The sequence below is a fragment of the Mus pahari genome, chromosome 18 (genome assembly GCF_900095145.1).
Source record: "Mus pahari chromosome 18, PAHARI_EIJ_v1.1, whole genome shotgun sequence".
NCBI lineage: Eukaryota > Metazoa > Chordata > Mammalia > Rodentia > Muridae > Mus > Mus pahari.
The window spans coordinates 12736070-12758862 of record NC_034607.1 but is presented as its reverse complement, the minus strand read 5'-3'; the positions used below and the strand labels follow the sequence as shown (position 1 = coordinate 12758862).

The window sequence follows — 22793 nt, the reverse complement described above, 5'->3', positions numbered from 1 at the left end:
TCTTTTGCAAAGCAAAGAATGGGTGTGTGTGTGTGCAGATTTCAGAATCTCATACTGTATCTGTCAGGTACTTGGACCGCTTTGGGCATTGTGGGATTGTATTAGTCAGGGTTCTCTGGAGTCACAGAACTTATGGATAGTCTCTATATAGTAAAGGAATTTATTGATGACTTACAGTCTGCAGTCCAAATCCCAACAATGGTTCAGTAGTAGCTGTGAATGGAAGTCCAAGGATCTAGCAGTTGCTGAGTCCCACACCGCAAGAAGGCGAAAGAGCGAGAGCCCCACTCCCTTCTTCCAATGTCCTTATATGGTCCCCAGCAGAAGGTGTAGCCCAGATTAAAGGTGTGTGCCACCACACCTTTAATCCCAGATGACCTTGGACTCGGAGATCTCCCTGTCTTAATCTTCTGGATTCAATCACCACTGTGTCTCAAGATCTCCATACCAAGATCCAGATCAGAAACTTCTATCTCCCAGTCTCCAGATTAGGTTCACTGGTGAGCCTTCCAATTCTGGATTGTAGTTCATTTCAAATATAGTCAAGTTGACAACCAGGAATAGCCACTACAGGGATCTTGGGAAGGAGTTTATTTTTATTTTATTTTTGCATACTGCAAATTGTTTTGCTACTTATTGCAGAGTTTATGTTAGTTTTAATATTTTCCCAGCACTTGGGAGGCAGAGGCAGGCAGATTTCTGAGTTCGAGACCAGCCTGGTCTGCAGAGTGAGTTCCAAGACAGCCAGGGCTACACAGAGAAACCCTGTCTCGAAAAACCAAAAACAACAACAACAAAAAAAAACAAAAAAAAAAAAAAAAAAAAAAAAAAAAGAAAAAGAAAAAGAAAATTCTTTTTAAAGTATTTATTATATTTCTGTTTATTCATTTATTGTATGTGTGCACACATGTGTCCTGGTGTGTCTGTGGAGGCCAGAGGATAACTTGGGGGGACTCAGTTCCTACCTTCTGTCATATGAATCTCAGGGACTGACCTCAGGTTGTCAGGCTTGGCAGCAAGTGCTGTTACCTGCTGAGCCATCTTGCTGGCCCCCAAAAGTTGTTGATCTTTTTTTTTTTTTTTTTTAATCTAAGGACTCACCATGAGTAACCCTAGCAAATGTCTGCCTGGTGTTTTTTTTTTTTTTAATTGGATATTTTATTTATTTACATTTCAAATGTTATCCCCTTTCCTGGTCCCTTCCAACTCCCCTATCCCATTCCCCTCCCCCTGCTTCTATTGAGAATGCTCCTCCACCCACCCGCCTACCCACCCACTCCCACCTCCCTGCCCTGGCATTCCCCTACACTGGGGCATTGATTCTTCACGGGACCAAGGGCCTCTCCTCCCTCTGATGTCCAACTAGGCCATCCTCTGCTACGTATGCAGCTGGAGCCATGGGTCCCTCCATGTGTACTCTTTGGTTGGTGGTTTAGTCCCTGGGAGATCTGGGCAGGGGGGGAGGTCTGGTTGGTTCATATTGTTGTTCTTCCTATGGGGCTGCAAACCCCTTCAGCTCCTTCAGTCCTTTTTTTCTAACTCCTCCATTGGGGATCCTGTGGTCAGACCAATGGTTGGCTGCGAGCATCTGCCTCTGTACTTGTCAAGTTCTGGCAGAGCCTCTCAGGAGACAGCTATATCAGGCTCCTGTCAGCAAGCACTTATTGGCATCCACAATAGCGTCTGTATTTGGTGACTGTATATAATAGGATGGGTCCCCGGGTGGGGCAGTCTCTAGCTGGCCTTCCTCTCTGCTCCACGCTTTGTCTCGGTATTTCCTCCCTTGAGTATTTTGTTTCCCTTCTAAGAAGGACTGAAGTATCCACACTTTAGTCTTCCTTCTTCTTGAGCTTCAGGTGGTCTGTGAATTGTATCGTGGGTATTCTGAGCTTCTGGGCTGATATCTACTTATCAGTGAGTGCATAACATGTGTGTTCTTTTGTGACTGGGTTATCTCACTCAGGATGATATTTTCTAGTTTCATCCATTGGCCAAAGAACATCACAGAGTCATTGTTTTTAATAGCTGAGTGTTTATTTTACACCACGCTCTGTTCCCAGTACTCTCCACAGCTGAGGTGATGTCCTTTTCAGGGAAACTCTGCATTCAAGCTCAGGAAGGCTGGCAGGTGCCTGTGTTTGCAGAGCTGCTGTGTGGCAGCTGGGGTCCGAGACCCAGCCACCTGCTTTCTGCGTCTGTACTGTTAATCACTGTGGGGCTTTGTCGTTCCCCTGGGAGGAAAGGGGATTCTCTGCGGCTGAAGCACACAGGGGAGGAGACACTTAACGTTTTTTTATAGCTGGTAGAAAGGGTTGCCTAACACCTACCTACATTTAGTAAATGAATGAGTAAATGAGCGAATGAATGAATGAATGAATGAATGAATGAATGAACAAAAGGAAAATCCTTTGTCTCCGGGATCTGAAACAACTTGAATGTTTCCCAGGACAAAGCTGCTTCTTCAAATCGAAGGTTGATGAATTGACTATTGGAACATCAGTCATTGCGTAGAGGTTGGAATGTTGCAAGTCTGTAGCCAAATTGTCTTGAGTCATCTTTAGCTCTCTTACTAGCCACTGATAGCCTTCCTCTGTTCCTGACCCACCAGGTCTGTGGGCCTTTGGAATGTGCAAACAGAACACTAGTTTTGCTGCTGTTGTTGTTGTTTCATTTGAAAGGTATTAACTTAGCAGACTACTGGCTTCCACCAACCCAAAAGTTAGTGTCTTCAGACAGCATGTAGCAGAGGTTTGCCCCATTTGGTTATAAAGCGCCTCTCTGATGTTTCCACCAGAGTATTAGAAAAGCATATTGACTTAAGACTCTCTTCTCTGTCCTATTATTGCAAGAACTTCCCAGCTCCGCTTCCATGTAGGATCACTGAGTTTGGGCTAACCTGAACTCTGTTCCCAGGCCATGGTCACACTTACTTGACTCTAGAATAAATGATTTCTTAGCCCCTTTGAGGAGAGAGCTCTGTTTGGGGGTTGACATTATGAAGGGACCTGAGAAGCCTCCCCCAGTCTTGACAGCAGGTGGCTTGGCTTCCTCACCTCCTCTAGGAGATGGGGAAGAACCAGCCGCTCGTTTGGGAGACGCTATCTGCTGAGAAACCCGTCTTATCTTCCAGATCCCCAGGAGCATGGAGGGTGGCCCAGGCTATCCCAACACTTCTCCGGCAGCTATGGTGGAGAGTTGTGGCGTTCAATGAACCACAGCTCCCAGAATTCCCACTTTCCTGTGGCCCCTCCCACATTGACTCTGTTGGTTGGATGCGTAGTTTTCTTTAGCCAATGGGATGTTAGCAAGCCCGCCGCAAGCAGGATCTTGGTAAGTGCTTACAGGATAGACTTGTCTTAGAACCCACCCATTAAGCTTGTTCACTACATAATGTAGAAAGAGGTGCCTAAGGAATCTATTTTGGATATTTCTCCAGTTTCAACCAAACTTGCAAATGGAGGTTAGCCATTAACCGAGGCCAGCTAAGCCACTCATCAAAGTCCAGTCTATTCACAGGTTCATGAGAAAGAAGAACCCATTTCACTTTTGAGTCCATATGTTCTGGGTGGCTTACTTGCCAGATGTAAGTCTGAACACAGGATGGTCACAGTGAAAATCAAGGCTGAGCATCCAGGCTGAGCCGGACGTGAGGCGTCTTCTCTGCCATTCTCCATCTTCCTGCCTCAGGACAGCGTGTTTCAGTGAGCCCAAAGCTTTGACTAAGATGACTGACCAGTGAATGTTGAGGACCTGCCTGTGTTCAATGATGCGGTTACAGGCACGAGTCTTCTGATGGGGACAGCAGGCTGGGACCTTGTCTCCTTGAGGATCTTGCCCCTGGAGACTGGCTACAGCCTGGAGTGATACAAGTGTGAACCTGAGGGCCAGCTACATCAACTCTCTGATGCTAAGATGCTGACCTGAGAACTAAATCTGGCGGCTAGCAGCAGGGGGTTGGGGTGGGGGGGTGTGGGGGGGTGGAATGGGACCTCAGGGGTCCTGGGCATCCTCCTTTTAATGATCACCTCCTGAAATTACTTTCAAATGTGACAGGACCTTGTTTCAAAACAAGGTAGAAGGTGAGGACTGGCACCTAAGGTTGTCCTCTGACCTCCACACATGCCACGGCACATGAAAACTCATACTTAAATACACACACACCTTACACAAACACACATACACACACACACACAGACACATACAGATTTAAAATAAAACCTCCATATCCTTTTCTGGCATCACGTCTATGAAGAGCTGAAGCACATCGTGTGCATTTGTCTTATAAGCTGTCAGAACTCCATGACACAGTATCTCTGCTGATACTACACTCTCTCAGATCTAACACCCAGCTTCCTGCTGGGCTTGTCATGAGTGATCTGACTGGTGACTATTGGTATCAAGAACCAGTGTGGCAGATCAGCTCCAAACTCAGGAATGTCACACATAGAGCTGCTTTGGCCTGGTGTGGTCTGTCTGGACTCGAGAGTCCCTATTTCAACATATCAGTGACAGCATTTCCAGGAGAGCAGGTGGGACAGGGAGGGGCTAGGACATTGACAGTGGAGGATGCCAAAGGCACCCAGTCATGTCCCAGAGTAAGAAGCCCTGCCCCTTCTCCACAGCCCCCAGTCTCAGACAGGAATCCCTGAAGCAAAGAACTGCATTCTGGGAGGGCTGCGTGCAGGGACCCTGGCCTGCTTCCCCTTGAGCGACCATAGGAGTCTGTCTACCTGCCCTTCTTAGATTCTTATTTGTGTTTTCTATGGCTTTGGTTCAGATAAGACCTCTCTCACTGTGGAGACGAACATGGAGAGAGATGCATGACCCTAACCTCTGGCTGTTTTTTTTCGGGGTGGGGGTGGGGGTGGGGGTAGAATCTAGTGGACTGAGCTGTCAAAGCATTTCAGGGCTGTACAGGCCATGTGCCGTCTGTCTCACAGTGGCCTTCAGAACGCTTTCTGTTTGGAAGGAAGAGCCTCGGGGCTCAGCGTTCTCTTAGGTTCTCTTAGCCGGTTAGCGCTGATGTTCTGGGGGGAAGGAGACTTAGAACCCAGGGAGGAAAAAGCAGGCCGAGGGAAAGAATAGTGTCAGCTAGGCATGGTGGCTGTCGGGAGGGAGGCATGGTGGCTGTCAGGAGGGAGGAGTTCCTCACGTGGGTCATCCTCAAGCCACAAGGGCTCTTGGGTGAGAGAGGCTGGGAGCAAAGAAAGATGGCACCCAACAGAGAAGAGCGCGACACAGTGCTGTTGGAGGGTTGACAGCACAGAAGGCGCCCTCTCATTCTCCTCTCTCCAGCTCTGCCCTTCCCAGGGCTGCCCTGTGGCATGTGGACCTCATCCAGGTAGAGTGAAAATCTTGCATCCCGCTGGGTAAAGGTTACTGTGCTGGGTAATGAAATCTTGGTCGTTGCAGATTCCAAAAGAAAGAAGGCGAGAACGAAGGTAGGCCTTCAAATGTGCCTTCCGAGCAGCGTGCTGATGGGGGGGGGGGGATATGCATCTCCCCACAGCAGAACAGGGTGAGGAGGATTTGTAAGGGAGGCTCCAGCAGCTGGTCTCTGGGGCAGGGTGGCAGCTGCCGGGTGTGTGTGTGTGTGTGTGTGTGTGTGTGTGTGTGTGTGCGCGCGCGCGCGCGCGTAAGGGGACTCAGGCAGAAGGGTAAGCATCTAGTGGGCTGAGCTGTCAAAACATTTCAGGGCTGCGCAGACCGTGCGCGTCTGCAGAGAAAATTCCACAATTATGCTATGAAATGTGCTGTATTTTTTTTTCCCCTACAAACCCCAAACTTCACACCCACATAAAAGCTCCCAGAGTCATTTGACATGCACAGGCGAGCAGACAATCTGTCTGACCTCGCATTGCAGAAGCTTAACACGTATTTGATTTTGTAGTTCATCGATTCCCCCAGCGTCCCTGAAGGATAAAAGGAATAAATAGAGTCCGTTCGATGGAAGAGATTGGCCAGGGGCCAGTGAACATGAATGTGGCAATCCAGATGGATTCGGGAGCCTTCGGTCCCTGTCCACTGTCTGGGCTCGTCCTGAGGTCTCCACACTATTGGCTCAACCCTGAGATTCCCTTCCACTTTGTAACAAGGCTTTGGCCATGTAAACCTGTGACCCTGATATCATTTCTTCCTCTCCCTCTCCCTCTCCCTCTCCCCTTCCTCCCTCCTTCCTAAATGAGTCTTTGTGGTTGAGGGCATTTTTTTTAAATAAACAAACATAACAATAAATAAATAAATAAATACAATAATTTTATGTGTGTGAGTGTTTTGCTTACATGTATGTCTGCGTACCACATGTATGCTTGGTGCCCATGAGGTCAGAAGAGGGCATGGGATTCTAGGTGCTTATGAGCTGCCATGCAGGTGCTGAGAATCAAACCCTGGTCTTCTCAAAGAGAAGCCTCAACAGCTGAGCTGTCTCTTTAGTTCCTTACCTTGACATTTTCATAGTTTCCCTGAAGACTGACTGCCCATGGGGAGGCAGAATGGGGGGGATGGGGAGGTGAGGGGGGTTGAGGGTAGTAGCAAGTCCCAGAAGGAATTCTTGGGTAGTGTTCAGGTGAAGGACTTGTTGGGATGGGGTCAGAGCATGCTAAGGCATTATGATGGTTTGCATAAAAGTGGCTTCCATGAGAGTGGCACTAGTAGGAGGTGTGGCCTTGTTGTAGTGGGTGTGGCCTTGTAGAAAGTGTGTCAGTAGAGCATGGATTTTGAGGTTTCAGAACCTCAAGCCAGTCCCAGTGGCTCACAGTCACTTCTTGCTGCCTGTGGATCCTGTTGTAGAACTCTCAGCTCCTTCTCCAGCACCATGTCTGCTTGCATGCCACCATGCTTCCCGCCATGACAAATGTCTTAGTTAGGGTTTCACTGCTGTGAACAGACATCATGACCAATGTAAGTCTTATAAAGGACAACATTTAATTGGGGCTGGCTTACAGATTCAGAGGTTCAGGTCATTATCATCAAGGCAGGAGCACGGCAGCATCCAGGCAGACGTGGTACAGGACGAGCTGAGAGTTCTACATCTTCATCTGAAGGCTGCTAGCAGAATACTGGCTTCTAGGCAGCTAGGGTGAGGATCTTAAGACCACACCCACAGTGACACACCTACTCCAACAAGGCCACACCTTGTAATAGGGCCACTCCCTGAGCCAAGCATATACAAACCATCACATCCCACTCCCTAGCCCCCATAGACTTGTTCAAACATATGAATCTGTGGGGGCCATATCTAATTATAGATAATTTAAAAATACATTTAGTCCAACTTCAAAAGCTTCCATAGTCTATAGCAGTCTTAACATTGTTAAAAGTCCAAAGTTCAAGGTCTCTTTTGAGATTCATCCAATCACTGAACTGTAATCCCCAAAGCAAGACAGGAAACCAACTGGGCAAACTCCAAACTCTGCATCTCCATGGCTGATGTCAAAGCAGTCTTCAGATCTCTAACTTCCTTTTCATCATTGTTGACTGCAACAAACTTCTTTCTCCTGGGCTGGTTCCACTCCCTGTTAGCAGCTTTCCTCGGCAGATATCCTATGGCTCTGGCATCTCAAACATCTTGGGGTCTCCAAGGCAACGTTGATGTTACAGCTTCTTGTTTCAGTGTCTGGGATCCACACATGATCTTCTGGGCTCCTCCAAAGTGTTGTTGTCACCTCTTTAGTTCTGCCCTCTGTAGCACTCTAAGGTTGATCCACTCTACTGATGCTGCAGTTCTTGGTGATCATCCCATGGTATTGGCATCTCCAGTACATTGGGGTTTTCTGCTGCAACTAGGCATCGCCAATAGCATTTCACAGGTTCTCCTTATAGTACCAAGCCTCAGCTTCTTTGCGTGACCCCTTCAGTCCTGGGCCATCAACTGCAACAGAGGCTGCACCTTCACCAAAGGCCTTCCATGGCTTCTCACAGTGCCAAGCCTCAGCCGCTCTTCATGACCCCTTCCTGCCTTCAAAACCAGTACCACCTGAGTGACTCTTACACATTACCATGTCCAGCCACAGCACGAGGTACAACCTTGGCTTTCTCTGGAACACAGCTTCTTTGTGCTATCAGAAAACATTTCCCAGATTCCACCTCAGTGATACTGGTCTCTTCATAATCACTGCTAATTTCTTAGCTCCAGCTAACCAGCATCAATTGTCCCAGTAGGTTCCTTCTCCTGACTATAAAGCCAGAGTCACATGGCCAAAGCTGCCCTGTTCTACTGCTTGCCAGAGCTGGAACATACCCCCTTGTTTTATTATATTATCACTAGTTTTCTGTTTTCCAACTCCTTCACTCCCTGAGCTTGGCTGTCCTAGAACTTGCTCTGTAGACTTACTTTGAACTCAGAGATCTGCATGCCTCTATCTTAAACACTGGGATTAAAGGTGTGGGCCACCAAGCCTGTATTTACCTAGAACTTGCTCTGTTCTAGGCTGGCCTTGAACTCAGAGATCTTGTCTTTGCATCCTGGGATTAAAGGACTGCTCTATCATGATTGGATTTAAATTTAGCTGGGTGGGATCTTGCCACAAGGTCACTACTCCCTTAATTTAATTTAATAGCCTTGAAGACACACACACACAGACACAGACACACAGACACACAGACACAGACACACACACACACACACACACACACACACACACTCATCTCCCCTAACACTTTTAAAAAATAAGTATTCTCCTTCTGAGAACCTAAGGCTAAACGTAAGGTTGCTGCTGGCAAGCAGACATTTGAGTCTTCTTTTGGAACCACATGAAGAATTAGGCAGAATTAGCATAGTAATTAGTTACAGATAAAAGACAGAGCCAGGAGTGTGAAAACCATTTGTTTTCCTAAGGGATGAAGCGTCCCAGATCCATCTTTCCTCCCTGCCCTGTCTCCTGCCTCAGTCAGCAAGCTTCTTGCTGGCCCCTGGCCCAGTCCCTGAACCTGACTTGCTTATCTCCTCCAGCAGAGGCTTCAGGCTGCAGTTAAGCACCATGATGCCAAGGCTGAGTTCTAGTCCTGCCAGCACTGTCTTAAATCACAGACTGCTTATGCCATCATCGGCAGCAAATGCACCTCGCCGAGGCTCCTGTACTTGAATTTTTAGAAAATTGTAAATCATCCTTGCGTCTTTTGAGGGGGGAAACCTTTCTGCCCGGAGGGAGGGAGTGCCGGTCAATGCTGAGACACTGAGCAAGGGCTTCCGGAGAACTGGCTTACAAGCCTTCTCAAAGTCTTAGTTAGGTTCAAGGAGCCATCCTCCTATTGTTCCAGGTAAAGCCTTCTGTGGAGCCTCAACGCACACGAGCCTCTAACTATCCGGGCCATTCGCAGTGGCCCAGAGACCGCAGGGAGATCCACTGTGGAAGACTCAGGTTAGAAGTTCTGTTCCTCCAGGGTCCTGCTCCTCTGAGGCTCCCGGGTGCGGGCTGTGGGCGAAGACAACCCGGAGAAGAGTCATGTCCTGGCCTTCACTGTCCCAAAGCCAGAACAAAGCGATCCCTGGAACAGAGCGGGGCAAAGGGGTTAGAGCTCCGTACAGAGGAGCCTGGGGCTGCCCTGGTTATCAGGACCAGTTCCCCGCCCCTCTGACACCCTCACCTCTGCCAGGGTGCTAACAGCTGCTCCAAGGGCAGCTGCCACCTAATGGACTCAAGTGGTGCAAGGTCAGAGTAGGACCAACAGTCCTGGGTGGCTCAGAGGGGGTGGCCAGGTACTCACCCTCCGTGGCGTGTCTGCTTTATGTCTCGCTGGGTTGGGGTCCCAGGCAGAGTGGAGGCTGAAACAAAGGTCGGATTTGTGTGCCCACTATATAGTGTTTCAGACACTCGCTTCAGAGCCCTTCTTCCTTCCTTCCTTCCCTCCTTCCCTCCTTCCCTCCTTCCCTCCTTCCCTCCTTCCCTCCCTTCATCCCTTCCTCCTTCCCTCCATCCTTCCCTTCTTCCCTCCTTCCCTCCCTCCTTCCCTCCCTTCCTTCCTTCCTCCTTCCCTCCCTCCCTGCCTTCCTCCTTCTCTCCCTCCTTCCCTCCCTCCCTGCCTTCCTCCTTCCCTCCCTCCTTCCCTCCTTCCCTCCTTCCCTCCTTCCCTCCTTCCCTCCTTCCCTCCTTCCCTCCTTCCCTCCCCCTCCCTGCATTGTCTGGACTTTGTAAGGGTAGATAGATCCCCGTAGTGCCTATTCCTGGTTGTCAACTTGACTGTATCTGGAATGAACTGCAATCCAGAGTTGGAAGGCTCACCTGTGGTCCCAATCTTGAGGCTGGGAGGTACACGTTTCTGACCTGGAGATCTTGAGTCATGGCGGCCATGAATCTGAGGAGACCAAGGCAAGGAGATCTCTGAGTTCAAGGTCATCTGGGACAAAACAAGGGGCAGATCCAGGCGTGGTGGTACACGCCTTTAATCTGGGAGCCACACCTTCTGCTGGAGACCTATATAAGGACATTGGAAGAAGGAAGATTCTCTCTTCTCTGCCTGCTTGCCTTGTGGGGTTGAGCAACTGCTAGATCCTTGGACTTCCATTCACAGCTGCCCATTAGTTGGACTACAGACTAGGGACCGTGATCGGAGAAACTCCACGACGACTAAGAGAACAGCTTCTTCGCTTGTTCGTTGAACAGGAAGATGTCGGAACGGAAAGTTTTAAACAAATACTACCCACCTGACTTTGACCCATCGAAGATCCCGAAGCTCAAGCTACCCAAGGACCGGCAGTATGTGGTGCGTCTGATGGCCCCCTTCAACATGAGGTGTAAGACTTGTGGGGAATACATCTACAAAGGGAAGAAGTTCAACGCACGAAAGGAAACAGTCCAGAACGAGGCATACCTGGGCCTGCCAATCTTCCGATTCTACATCAAGTGCACGCGCTGCTTGGCCGAGATCACCTTCAAGACGGACCCAGAGAACACGGACTACACCATGGAGCACGGGGCCACGCGCAACTTCCAGGCTGGGAAGCTACTGGAGGAGGAGGAGAAGCGAGAGCAGAAGGAGCGAGAGGATGAGGAACTGAACAACCCCATGAAGGTCCTAGAGAACCGGACAAAGGACTCGAAGCTGGAGATGGAAGTGCTGGAAAACCTGCAAGAGCTAAAAGACCTGAACCAGCGGCAGGCGCACGTGGACTTCGAGGCCATGCTGCGGCAACACCGCCTGTCTCAGGAGCAGTGGCGACAGCAGCAGCAGGAGGAAGATGAGCGGGAGACAGCGGCCTTGCTGGAGGAGGCTCACCATCGAAGGCTTCCGGAGGACTCCGACCCAGAGAATGAGGCTCCACCTTCCAGAACTCAGACAGCGGCAAGACCCAATCCCACAGCCATCCTCCACAAGGAACCAAAGACCAAGAGGAAGACAGAGGCCCTGTGCAGCAGAGCACAGTTGGCAGGCTTGGTTGTACCAAAGAAGGTAAAGACGGAAGCCAAAGGGGGCTCAGAGCAAGTCAAGGTGCCCACCGCTGGTGCCCTCAAGAACAGGAAGGCAGCCAACCCTACACCCCAGACATTTGGGGCGTCCTCCCTGAGCCAGCTGGGTGCATACGGGGACAGCGAGGACAGTGACAACTGAGTATCAGTGATACCCACCGTGGTGTCATAGACCCAAGAAATGAGGAGGAAGTGGGATCAAGCAAACAGAAGGCCTCTAGACCATTTCTGCCATGGTCCTGGCAGGGTGTGGAGAAGCAGTGTCCCCAGGCACTCCAGGAAGACAGTCTGGTACACTCCTTCAGTCCCCCAACCATACACAAGGTCTGGGGCTCCACCCGAATGTAACACAGTAGTACTGTAAAACAAAAACAAAACCAAAAAACAAACAAACAAACAAAAACCAGGAAAGAATAGAAAACCAATTGAAAAACAAACAAGCAAAAAGAAGCAGAGTTATGCATTGTAATGGTTTGTATATGCTCAGCCCAGGGAGTGGCACTGTTGGGGGGGGGGAGAGGCCTTGTTGGAGTAAGTGTGTCACTGTAGGTGTGGGCTTTAAGACCCTCATCCTAGCTGCCTGGAAGCCAGGTCTTTTCCTAGCAGCCTTCAGATGAAGATGTAGAACTCTCAGCCCCGCCTGCACCACGCCTGCCTGGATGCTGCCGTGCTCCCGTCTTGATGATGATGGACTGAACCTCTGAACCTGTAAGCCAGGTTAAATGTTGTCTTTTATAAGACTTACACTGGTCATGGTGTCTGTTCACAGCAGTAACACCCTAACTAAGACAGCGCCCCCCCCCAAAAAAAAACAAACTACAAACAGAAAAAACAAACCCGTGGCCTAACACTGTAGCTGGAGTTGGTGTAAAATTCACTATAGCTTAGGTTGCCCTTGAACCTACAGCAATCCTCTTGCTCCAGCCTCCTGGGTGCTGGGATTATAGATACAAGTCAGTCCCGGTTTGCCTAATTTCTCTTTGGCAAGTTTTCAACCTTCCTTGGCTGTACCATGGTGGAATGAGAGCTGGTGGCCCAGTGGCTTGCTGAGCCTCTGGCTTACCTCCGAGCCTCAGACTCACACTTAGATGTCTGTGTCGAGGAAGACCTCCCTTTCCACTAACCCCTACTACAGACTTCCCAGAGGCCAGGGCTGCGGGAACCTCTGTCTCTGGTTTCCTTCCTCCCCAGGAATGACCACAGTCAGGTGCCCTCACCTTTCTCCTGCCTCCTGCCATCCCAGAGTACCCCTGAGCCATCTTACAAGTAAGCATCTTGGGGAGACTGGCCTGACCCACCTACCCAGCAGGGTGATTATCCTTGCCCCAGTTTCTTGTGTATGCATCTAGGAATTTAATACACAGCTATCTATAAATATGAATATACTTTTAAATTTCCTCTGGTTTTTTTGAGAAAACAAATAACACTAGAGTAATACACGTTTCTTTTTATTAATAATATTCCAGTTTTTAAAAAATAGTGCTATAACATGTCATAGTTTGTATTTGTAATTGGGCAACTCTTGCTGTTTGAAAGAATGCTGTAGTAGATGATCCTGATCTGAGAAGGTTAGGTTTATTCCAGGACAGGCTTCAGGTTGGCAGTTAAGAAGAGCTAAATTCTGTTTCCAAGAACTGGGCAACTCCAGGCCTCAGAAGCTGCCCTGCCCCCTGGCCTGAGGCAAGGACAATGGGTCAGCAGCAGTGTCCAGACCTCCCCAGCAAGTTTCCAGCCCTCACCCTACCCCTGTAATGGAATGTCTGTAGAGATGGACCAGCATTTTAACATAGAGGTCATCTACCCTGGAATTCCCTAATGTGCTTTAGATCAGGCCTGAGAGCTCACTTTGGGGTCTCTCTATCTTGGCAATGGGAGACCCCAGCAGGCTTGACTTCTGCAGAATAAAACACCCTTTGCGTTTACATATATTTGAGTCTGGGGTGTCATTCTCTGGTGGATCCTTACAAACATGTGCCACTTGGAACGAGGAGGACCCTGTTCCTGGGCCAGATAGTAACTGTGCTCGTAACTTAATTAGATTTTACTTTTTTTGGGGGGGGGGGTGCTTTCTTCAATTTTCCCAGTGTTGTCAGCGACTAGAGCCACCCTCTCAAGGACAAGCCAGAAGCAGATGGACAGGAAGCAAAGGATAAAGGAGGGAGACCCACTTCCTCCCCTGCCTCCTGTCCCACAGCCTCTGTTGTCGCCCCCTACTGGTAGAACCCATCAGAAGCCAGTGGCAAAGCTTAGGTTTGTCTAGAAGGATCCAAATCAGAAGAGAGGAGGGTGGGGCTGGAGTAAGAGTTGGTCACTTGATAATTGGCCTGATAATGGCGCCATAATGACACTTGGATGTGTCATTAACCATTTGGAGTTTGGCTTGCGGGATGGTTGACAGCTGAGAAGCAAACCGCATCTTCATGGGGTTTTGCCATACATTCTTGGGATCATGAAGGAGGCCAGCCATTTCTTTATGTTTAAGTGACATTTCTATACATACATATTCTGCAAACTCGTTTGGGTTATTTTTTTCCCTATGGTTGTTTGCATTTTTTCCCCAGCAATATCTTAATGAAAATAAGCACAATGAAAACACTCAAGGGGTCAACAAACTTAATCTAAACATTTGAAATAGCGAATACAAAAGTACCCTAAGGTACATAAAAGTTAAAGAAAAGAAGCACGCATCGTCTGACAAGTTACACCTCCACCTCTGAGATGCTCACGTGAAAAGATGGAGAGGCTGGGGAGATGGGCCAGGAGGCAAAAGTGTGAAGAAAAACCTTTCACGCCCATTTCACAGGTGAGAAGGCCTGAGGCGTCAGTGACTTACCTGGGTTATCTGAATATTGAGTTTTAGCTCGGTTGTTTTGTCATACTGTTGTGGATTTTAAATGCACTTTTTATTTTCTGAAATACCTCTTTATTGTATCTTGTTTTCTCATTTGCCAACCTAAGACACCCACGTCCCTACATTACAATATATTCTCTTACATCGTACTTTTGATGACTTACCAATTAATTTCCTCTTTGTGTTTCCAAAGGAGCGGTATATGTTTAAGATAATGCCCTGGACACACACACACACACACACACACACACACACATTATAGTAAACTACTGTTTGTGAATTTCTTGCTTGAGAGGCTGGGCAGATGGTCTAATCAGTACAGCACTTGCCTTGTAAGCGCAAGAACCTGAGTTCAACTCCAAGAGCCCAGAAAACATGGTAGCTCGAGTTAGTAATCCCATCATTAGGAAGAAAAGACGGGCAGATGCCTGAACTCACTGGGCAGCCTGGCTAGCCGAGAATTAGTGATTCCACGCCATTGTGAGACGCCGTCTCAAATATAAAACGAATGGGAGCCGAGGAGATGGCTCAGTGGGTAAAGGGCTTGTCGTGTGATTCTGGGGACCTGGGTTTGACTCTCCAGAGACCATGCAAAGCTGAGTGTGGTGGACTGCGTCTGCAGCTTCAGTGCTCCTATGCAGAGAGAGATAGGAAGCAGGGACAAGAGACTCCCAGGAAGCCCGAGGGCCAGCTAGCCTGGTGTGCACTGCAGCAAAAGCGAGAGACCGTGTCTCAGACACACGCAGAATAGCAGTGCACACCTAAATGCAAACATGTACGCACACACGCATGCGTGCACTCACGCACTCGCAGAGTTTCAAGCTGGTAGCAATTCCGTCCCTCTCCCGACCGTCATGGTACCTGAGTCTCATCAGATCATCACAGATGCTAGCTTTGTTATGTCAAAACATCCTGGCTGATCCGCCTCCCCTCACTCTGTGTAAGGCTGGACCTTGCCCTGCAGAAATTTTGTGTCTCAGTGTCCCTAAGTATGTGGGCCCCAGACCTGTTTGTTGTTGGTTAGAATCTCCCCTTGAATCTCTTTCGAGTTTTGTATTGGTAATGAAACCAGTACTGACACCCAAGACCCCTTCTGAGATCAATAGGAAACCCCGACACTCCTCACCATCAGGTTTGGGTGAGCCAGTCTCCCTAAATATGGCTGCAGTACTCCTCGGGTTCTCCCTCTAATGTGAGGCAAAAGAAATCACTGCTTCAAGGGTGTAGGGACACTCACGAGATCCTTTCCTCCAGCAGAGGAGAAGAAAATAAAAGGGAAAAGAAGGAAATGGTCTCATCCCCCTGCACTGTACAGAGAGGCCAGCCACCGAAGAGAATCCCTCCCTCCTGGGGCAGTCACTCGAATTTTTCTCCTCAGGACCTGGAATGTAGCTTAAGGGATGGGGGGTAGGGATGGAGTCAGAGAAAAAGCAGAAAACTTTTAGAAGCAAGCGGCTTCTAAAGGAATCCAGACCCAGGGAGTGCTGAACTCTGCTGCCCTAGGCAGTCCAGATGTGGGTAGCTCCAGCAATGGCGGTCCCAGGAGCCCTGACTTCATGCTTCAGACTCCTGTAGTTGGCATCACAGACAGCAGAGCCGGTAGCGGGTTTGTTGGCCCATGTGGCGGTGCTAACAGTTGCCAGCTGGTGAGCAGGCGGTCCTGGTGGCATGTGGGGCACAGGTTTCCCTGACTTCCACTTTCTCTGTGGACTGCGTGGTGTGTGTATATTTGAGTTTCATCAGGGACTCACGTGACTCTAGACCCTCGCTGGAGGCCTACAGGGGTCAGTGGCCTAGGCAGTGAGCACCGGGAGCCCATCTGGTAGGGTAGGGATGAGTGTACCCTCGGAGGCCCTGCCCCTACCACTGAGCCAACCATCTGGAAGCGACCCAGCTATCTGCCAGTAGCTTCTAGGAAAGACAAGGGTGTTGACAAGACATCCCATCTAGTACTATTCTTGGCTCAACGGAAAACAGAGCACAGTAGTCAAAAAACCTGTCAGGCCACATCACTTACTATCCTGGAGACCTCCAGCAAATTATTTAAGCATTCAAAAAAAAAAAAATCTCACTTTCCTCCCTTGTAACATACTGATAATATGATTCCTAAGTCATTGCAGATGGTGGCCATCTTGGTCAATGGTGATGTTTCTCTCCAGTTTGTTCAGGTCAAAACCAAGTTGTTCTGGCTGCACTGTAACTCAGTGGTATAGCACTTATCTTCCATGGGCCAGTTCTCTGGGTGCAATTCTGCAGCATGTCACAAAACATGTTAATACAATACTTGGATCAAGGGACTGTGGTATGGTTCAGGCAATCAAGTGCGGGCCTTGCAAATATGGATACCTGAGTGTGTAGTTCCAGACTCGGACAGGGAGCCAGGCATGGGGCCATGCACGGGAAATTCTAAAATCTGTCTTGCCAGATTCCTAACCTCAGTGGAAAACCCTGTGTCAAAAAAATAAGGGGGTAGGGGAAAGGCTGAGGAAGATACGGGACATCAACCTTTGGTCTCTACAAGCATGCACACAGACACAGACACATCCGTGTACCATACACCATACACACCATGGACCACGCACGCATCTTTGGTTTCATAAAATGCAGATTAGATTTCTTTTTTCAATGTTATCCTTCTTGGCTTTTCTGAGAGAAAAATAAATACTGTCTTCATCAGCATGTCTTACCAGGTGTTGTCCTCACGATATCGATGCATATCCACGATCCCAACATTTCTCTGGACCTTTGCTGCCATTTCTATGGTCTAAGCCCCCTCCCCCCCATCATCTGGTGCCTACAAGTTTCTGTCTCCTTGGTCTCCTGCAGCCTGTTATTTACATAGCAACCAGAATAATCCTCGCTAGAATATAACGTTAGGTCCCCTTTATCACATGCTCCCAGGACATCATCGCGTCTGACGATGCTCAACTCAGCCTGAGGGGAGTGAGCCATCCTCTCCCCTGGTCAGGCCTTCTTATGACATTAGCTCAAGATGACTTCCCAAGGACTCTGCAGTGGGCCTTGGGCCAACCTCTCAGCTAAGACTGAACCTTCAAAACTGCTAAGTGCTTTAGGGATAAATTATTACAAAACACTCAACACATACACAGATTTTGTTTTTGGTATCTTGCCTGACAAATACCTCCAAATAGAGAGATGTAACCAAAGCTTCAGTGCCAGCAGGCCTAACAAACTAGGCTTAACCACCTGTCCCAACGCACCAGGCTAACAATGATTGTGTTTCATTGTTAACACACATAATCAACTCATTTGGAGGAAGAATAAAGAAAGGGAATCCAATAATCTCTACATCATCTTTGGGGTGCTGATGTGAGTTTTAAGTAGAGGAATAATTGGACCAGGGCAAGAGATATTAAGTGGTCCTTGTCAAGCTGTGGTCCCATCTTTTATGGCCTCTGCCATAGTACTGTAGGGTGGCCGCATAAATTATTACTTTACTCATTACTGACATTGTCCTTCCGAGGGAACCAATGTGGTTCTGGCAAGGTGATCTGTTCCAGGGTATAGTCACTCACCATATATAATTGCCCTCATCCGAGGCAGGGTGGTCTTTCCTGCAGGACTTGATGCTTCTGGCCTCCAAGGAACTACAAGTGTGGAGCAGTGACTTATTTTTGTGCCTTCAGCCTTGAAGGGAAATGAGGTAGGTCAGGTGGACAGACACTCCTTCGAGATACCCATGCAGAATCAAGCAGAAGGTTGTGCCCAAGTCAAGGAGATAGCATAGAGGAAAGGCGGGGATGCTGGGCCTTCATCCTGCTCTTACTCCGTGGGCTCAGCAGGAATGAACTCTTTTGTAAATGTGACATCGTCCTAGAGTTTGTTACAAGAGTGGCTTTGGATGTTGAAAGTAAGTAGTAGCTAAAAAGACACGGGAGGGTGTGTTCCAGACTGTTTTTAGGAGCCTTGAATAGTCTGCACGAGGCTAGATGAGGGGCTTAGTGGGAAATCACAAACATGTTCTTGGAAGCAGATCAAGGGAATCCTGGAGCACACTGGTGGAAGGTTTAGCCTCAGGCTCACCTATAGTTCTAGGGAAAGGAAAAGTACCTGAAGAGCTACATCGCTTGCCAGCTGAATGTGTTCAAAGCCACCCCCAGCTCTTTATGCCTACATCAGAATGCACCAGGAGGGACACAAGGTCAAGGAAAAACCATGAAACACACAAAGGAGCCAGACTTGCTGATTCAGACGTTTCTCTCTATCCGCAGATGCCAGATGGCGGTGACATCAAGTTCCCGCTAGGGAGAGGTGCTTCAAAAAGAAACTGAGGGTGTGATGATCATGCCCTTGGTTAAAACCAGAGAAAAGACCCATGGAGAGCCTTAGAGAGCAATTCAGTTAGACAAAAGGTGCTTGGTCTCCGTGATGGACGTGTCACCTGTTCTTGGTGTCATTTCAAACTCCAGAAACCCTGTGGGATGAGACTGAGGCTATAGGCTTTAATATTCTTACCCTTCCCATCCCTCACTCAGGAAGACCCTCACACCCAAACCTTGTCACAGATTTGCCTCTAAGAAATGCAACTGAAAACACCCATTAACTATAAAGTGGTGCTTTTAATACACACACACACACACACACACACACACACATATATATATATATGCACATAATTATAATTTATATATTATATATAAGTTAATATATATTTATTTCATTTAGGGATACTGTGTTTACATTATCTCCCCCCCCTCCAACTGTTCCCCATGGTTCCTCACAAATTCAGAGTCTCTTTTTCTTTAGTTTTTATTGTTGCATATATAAATAGAACTGTCTGGGTCTATTCAATGATACTTTTAAGTGTATGTTTTAGGACTGCTCACTTAATATTGGATAAGCAATTAAGGGGTTTATCTGTGGGAAAGACTAATTCCCCCTCTCTCAGCTACCATAACTGCCTGTGGTTTTTTTTATCCAGGGGTTTGAAATCAGTGAGATTTCCTCTGACCATGTTGGCATGTCAACTGGTGGCGTTGTCGTTATGATCTTGTTTAGGCAGCCATATGGAGATGTCATGGATGTGGCTTCCCTGTTATATATAAAGAGACAATCTTGCAGCAGAGTCTCTGGCTCTTACACTCTTTCCATCCTTCCTCCTGTAACGTTCCCCGAGACTTAGGTGTAGGGTTTGCGTTGTAGATGTATCAGCTGTAACTGGGTACCACATGGTCAGTTGCCCTCTGCAATTTGACTGGTTGTTGCTTTCTGTAATGCCTTTCGTCTGATGCACAAAGGAGTTTCTTTGGCTCTACTCAGTGGACTGGATCGGACACAGGATGAGCCCCAAAGTTAGCCTGGATGTGGTCCAGCAGGAGAAAGGTGTGATTAACCAGGCTGGCCAGCACAGGATATGATCCCTTGATCTTTCTAAGACATATTCATCTCAGGCTAGCCAAGAACTGATCATACATCTTTATTTCAACTCAGGAGTTCATGGCTGAGGGAACACAGGTGACTTCCATTTTTCCTTTTGTGTGACAGAGCAACGGTCACTAAATTTCTTGGCTCAGAGTCTGTCTCTACCCCAGCCTGGGTGAGCCCTGCTTCCTCTCTGGTTGGCTCCCTTCTTCATTCTACTCTGCATTCTGCTGGAACTGATTCTTCTGTGCCATGTGAACATCCTTCAGTTGATTGGATTCTTGTAAAGTCTGCAGTGTTTTCTGTATATACGCCTTGAATTCATATACACTGAAATATGCGATCATGTTTGCTCTGTTTCGTGTTTTTTTATGCAGTGCTGTGTTTTGAGAGGTAGCTATGTGATTACATGCACCTTTCACCCATTGCTCTTTAGTGTTGTTCAGTATCAACTCTTCACTGTAATGCAATTTTAATGGAGTAGGTTGGCCAACATTATTTCTTTATAGTTTATCTTTTCACCTCTTCTCAAAACATTCAGTCTCTGCTCTGAGGTCACAATCTGTCCCCACTGTCTTCTCAAAGATGACAACTTGCCATTTGCAAGTGTTTCATCCATTAAGGTTGGTGGTTTTGTTTTTAAAGGGTGGAGTTTGATGACATTATTACCCCAACACAGATAAACAAATATATCAACCCCGGGATGCCTGCTCTGTTCTGGGCTGGTCATCACCTCCCTCTGGTCTTGTCACGCAGTGTGACTGTACTGTGTTGCTCTAATTTGACACAGTTTTGATATTTAGTGGGAAGTGCCCCTCTTCCTTGACCCCTTTCCACAGACAATCTTCACCTTTTGTTCCTGCATCTAAATTTTAGAATCAGCTTATTTAGCTACTTTCATCTCAATCATAGTGGAACTGAGATATCTAATAAGACTTAGCACACCAGTGGGGGTAATACTGATATCTCCACACTGTGGACGTCTAAGCACTTGCAGTCAAGTTCATTAGGTCAAACAAATGAATCAGGTCTCTGTGTATGTTTGTAACATTATCTATGGAGGACTCAGAACTCAGGCAGATATATGCCATTTTTCTATAAGTGGCATTTAAGAACTAAACTGTTAGCTGATTGTTGTTGGTGTATAGAAGGGATTGTTTCTTACTCTTTGAATCTGATGCATTAGCGATAAAATATGACAATTTCGGATTATTTGGGGCTTTCAGGAGAATGCCAAAATCATCTGCAAATAATGAAAAAGAGTCTTTCTGCTAGGATCTGACCTCCCATTTCTCTTCTTGTCCATGGGAGATGAACAGGGTCAGCCATGGGAGCTCTGTATCCATCCACAGGTTTTGGATTCCAAGGAAGACATTTACTGCAGGGCAGTTGCTGCGTCTTCTAGACAGCCAAAAAGATCCATGAACGTTCTTCCTGTCTTGCTCTACAAGTACCTTTTGTCTTCCCAATTTAGAGTTTTTAAAATTTTGTCACTTTTTGGCCTTTTTATGTATTTTGAATCTATTTGCTGTTGTTTGACAGTTCCATGTTTTTGTTTGATGAATTTTGGTCATCTCCCCTCTCCCACCCCTGGCCCTGATTCCCCTCTCTCATCCCCATCTCTTTTCCATAGGCATCCTTCTTTTCAAGCCTCTCTCTTACTTTCATGTCCTTGGTTTTGTGTGTGGCCCACTGAGTTCTCTATGGATTGCTTGCTTAAGCTCTGGTGGGAGACTGCTACACCGCTGAAGAACAACCCCCTGGGCCCCCCCCCCCCATAACATTTAACTGCCAATAGTCCCTCTGAGAGAGCTGGGGTCTACCCCATGGATTTTAAGTAATCTGTTGTTTTGAGAAGCAATGGAATGATCATCACAGGTTTTCTTCTCTACTTGGTTAATAAGATCACGTGACTAAGAGCTTCCCACTTGGCAGGGATGTGTTGTGTTCTTACGGTTGTTTCTAAGGAGAAATCTGTGGTAGTTTGAGTAGAAATGTCCCCCACAGACTCATGGGTGTGAATGCTTGAGGCATAGGGAGTGGCACTATTAGGAAGTATGGCCTTGTTAGAGGAAGTGTGTCACTATGGAGGCAGGCTTCGGGGTCTTATGTTTAAGCTAAGCCCAGCGTAGCACAGTCTCCTTCCTTCTGCTGCCTGTGGACCAAGAAGTAGAACTCTCAGCTCCTTCTCCAGCACCATGTCTGCCTGCATGCCGCCATGCTTCCCATCATGATGATAATGGACTGAACCTCTGAAACTGTAAGTCAGCCCCAATTAAATGATTGCCTTTATAAGAATTGCTGTAGTCATGATGTCTCTTCACAGGAATAGAAACTGTAAGGCAATATCTAGTTACCCCTTGTTCAGACTCTAGGCATTTATGCTTAAGGGCGAGGCTGGTACCTACCTGGCTTTTGATTCTTTTTCTACTGCTTTGCAGACACCATGACCAAGATAACTTACAGAAGGGTGGGTGTATTGGGGGAATTACAGTTTCAGAGGGTTAGAGTCCATGACCATCATGATAGAGAATGTGGCAGCAGGCAGGTATTGGGGTGGTCGCCGAGAGTTCACATCTTCATCCACAAGCAGAAGGGAGAGAGAAAGAGAGAGAGAGAGAGAGAGAGAGAGAGAGAGAGAGAGAGAGAGAGAGAGAGAGAGAGAAGAGATCCTCTGCAATCTCAAAGCCCATCCCTAGTGACACACTTCCTCCAACAAGGCCACGCCTCCTAATCCTTCCCAAACAGTTCCACCAGCTGGGGACCAAGTGACCAAATATATGAATATATGGGACCATACTCATTCAAGCAACGATAGTGACTTGACTTCTTTTGTCTCCTTGGAGAGAAGGAAATACTCCCTTTTCATCATATTTCTTGGTTTATACTAGAATTCTCAACTCTCTCTCTCTCTCTCTCTCTCTCTCTCTCTCTCTCTCTCTCTCTCTCTCTCTCTGGATGTGTGTGTCTTCCCCCATCCCATGTCTCTGAGGCTGGCCCTCTGCACTTATCTTCTGGATGCTGGGACCTTTGGCACCTGCCACCATGCCCAGCTGCCCCCCAGATAGGAGCATTTCCTTTTAGTATCTGACCAATGATACAGCTTAGTCATTACGTCAGGATCTAGATGCCCTGTGCTTGTGGTACTCGTGGAA

General features: G+C 47.7%; 1 pseudogene; it reads left to right on the top strand.

Annotated features, from left to right (window-relative positions):
• Window positions 1-10605: 10605 nt before the first annotated feature.
• Window positions 10606-11547, top strand: LOC110336122 (annotated as a pseudogene).
• The last annotated feature ends 11246 nt before the right edge of the window (window positions 11548-22793 follow it).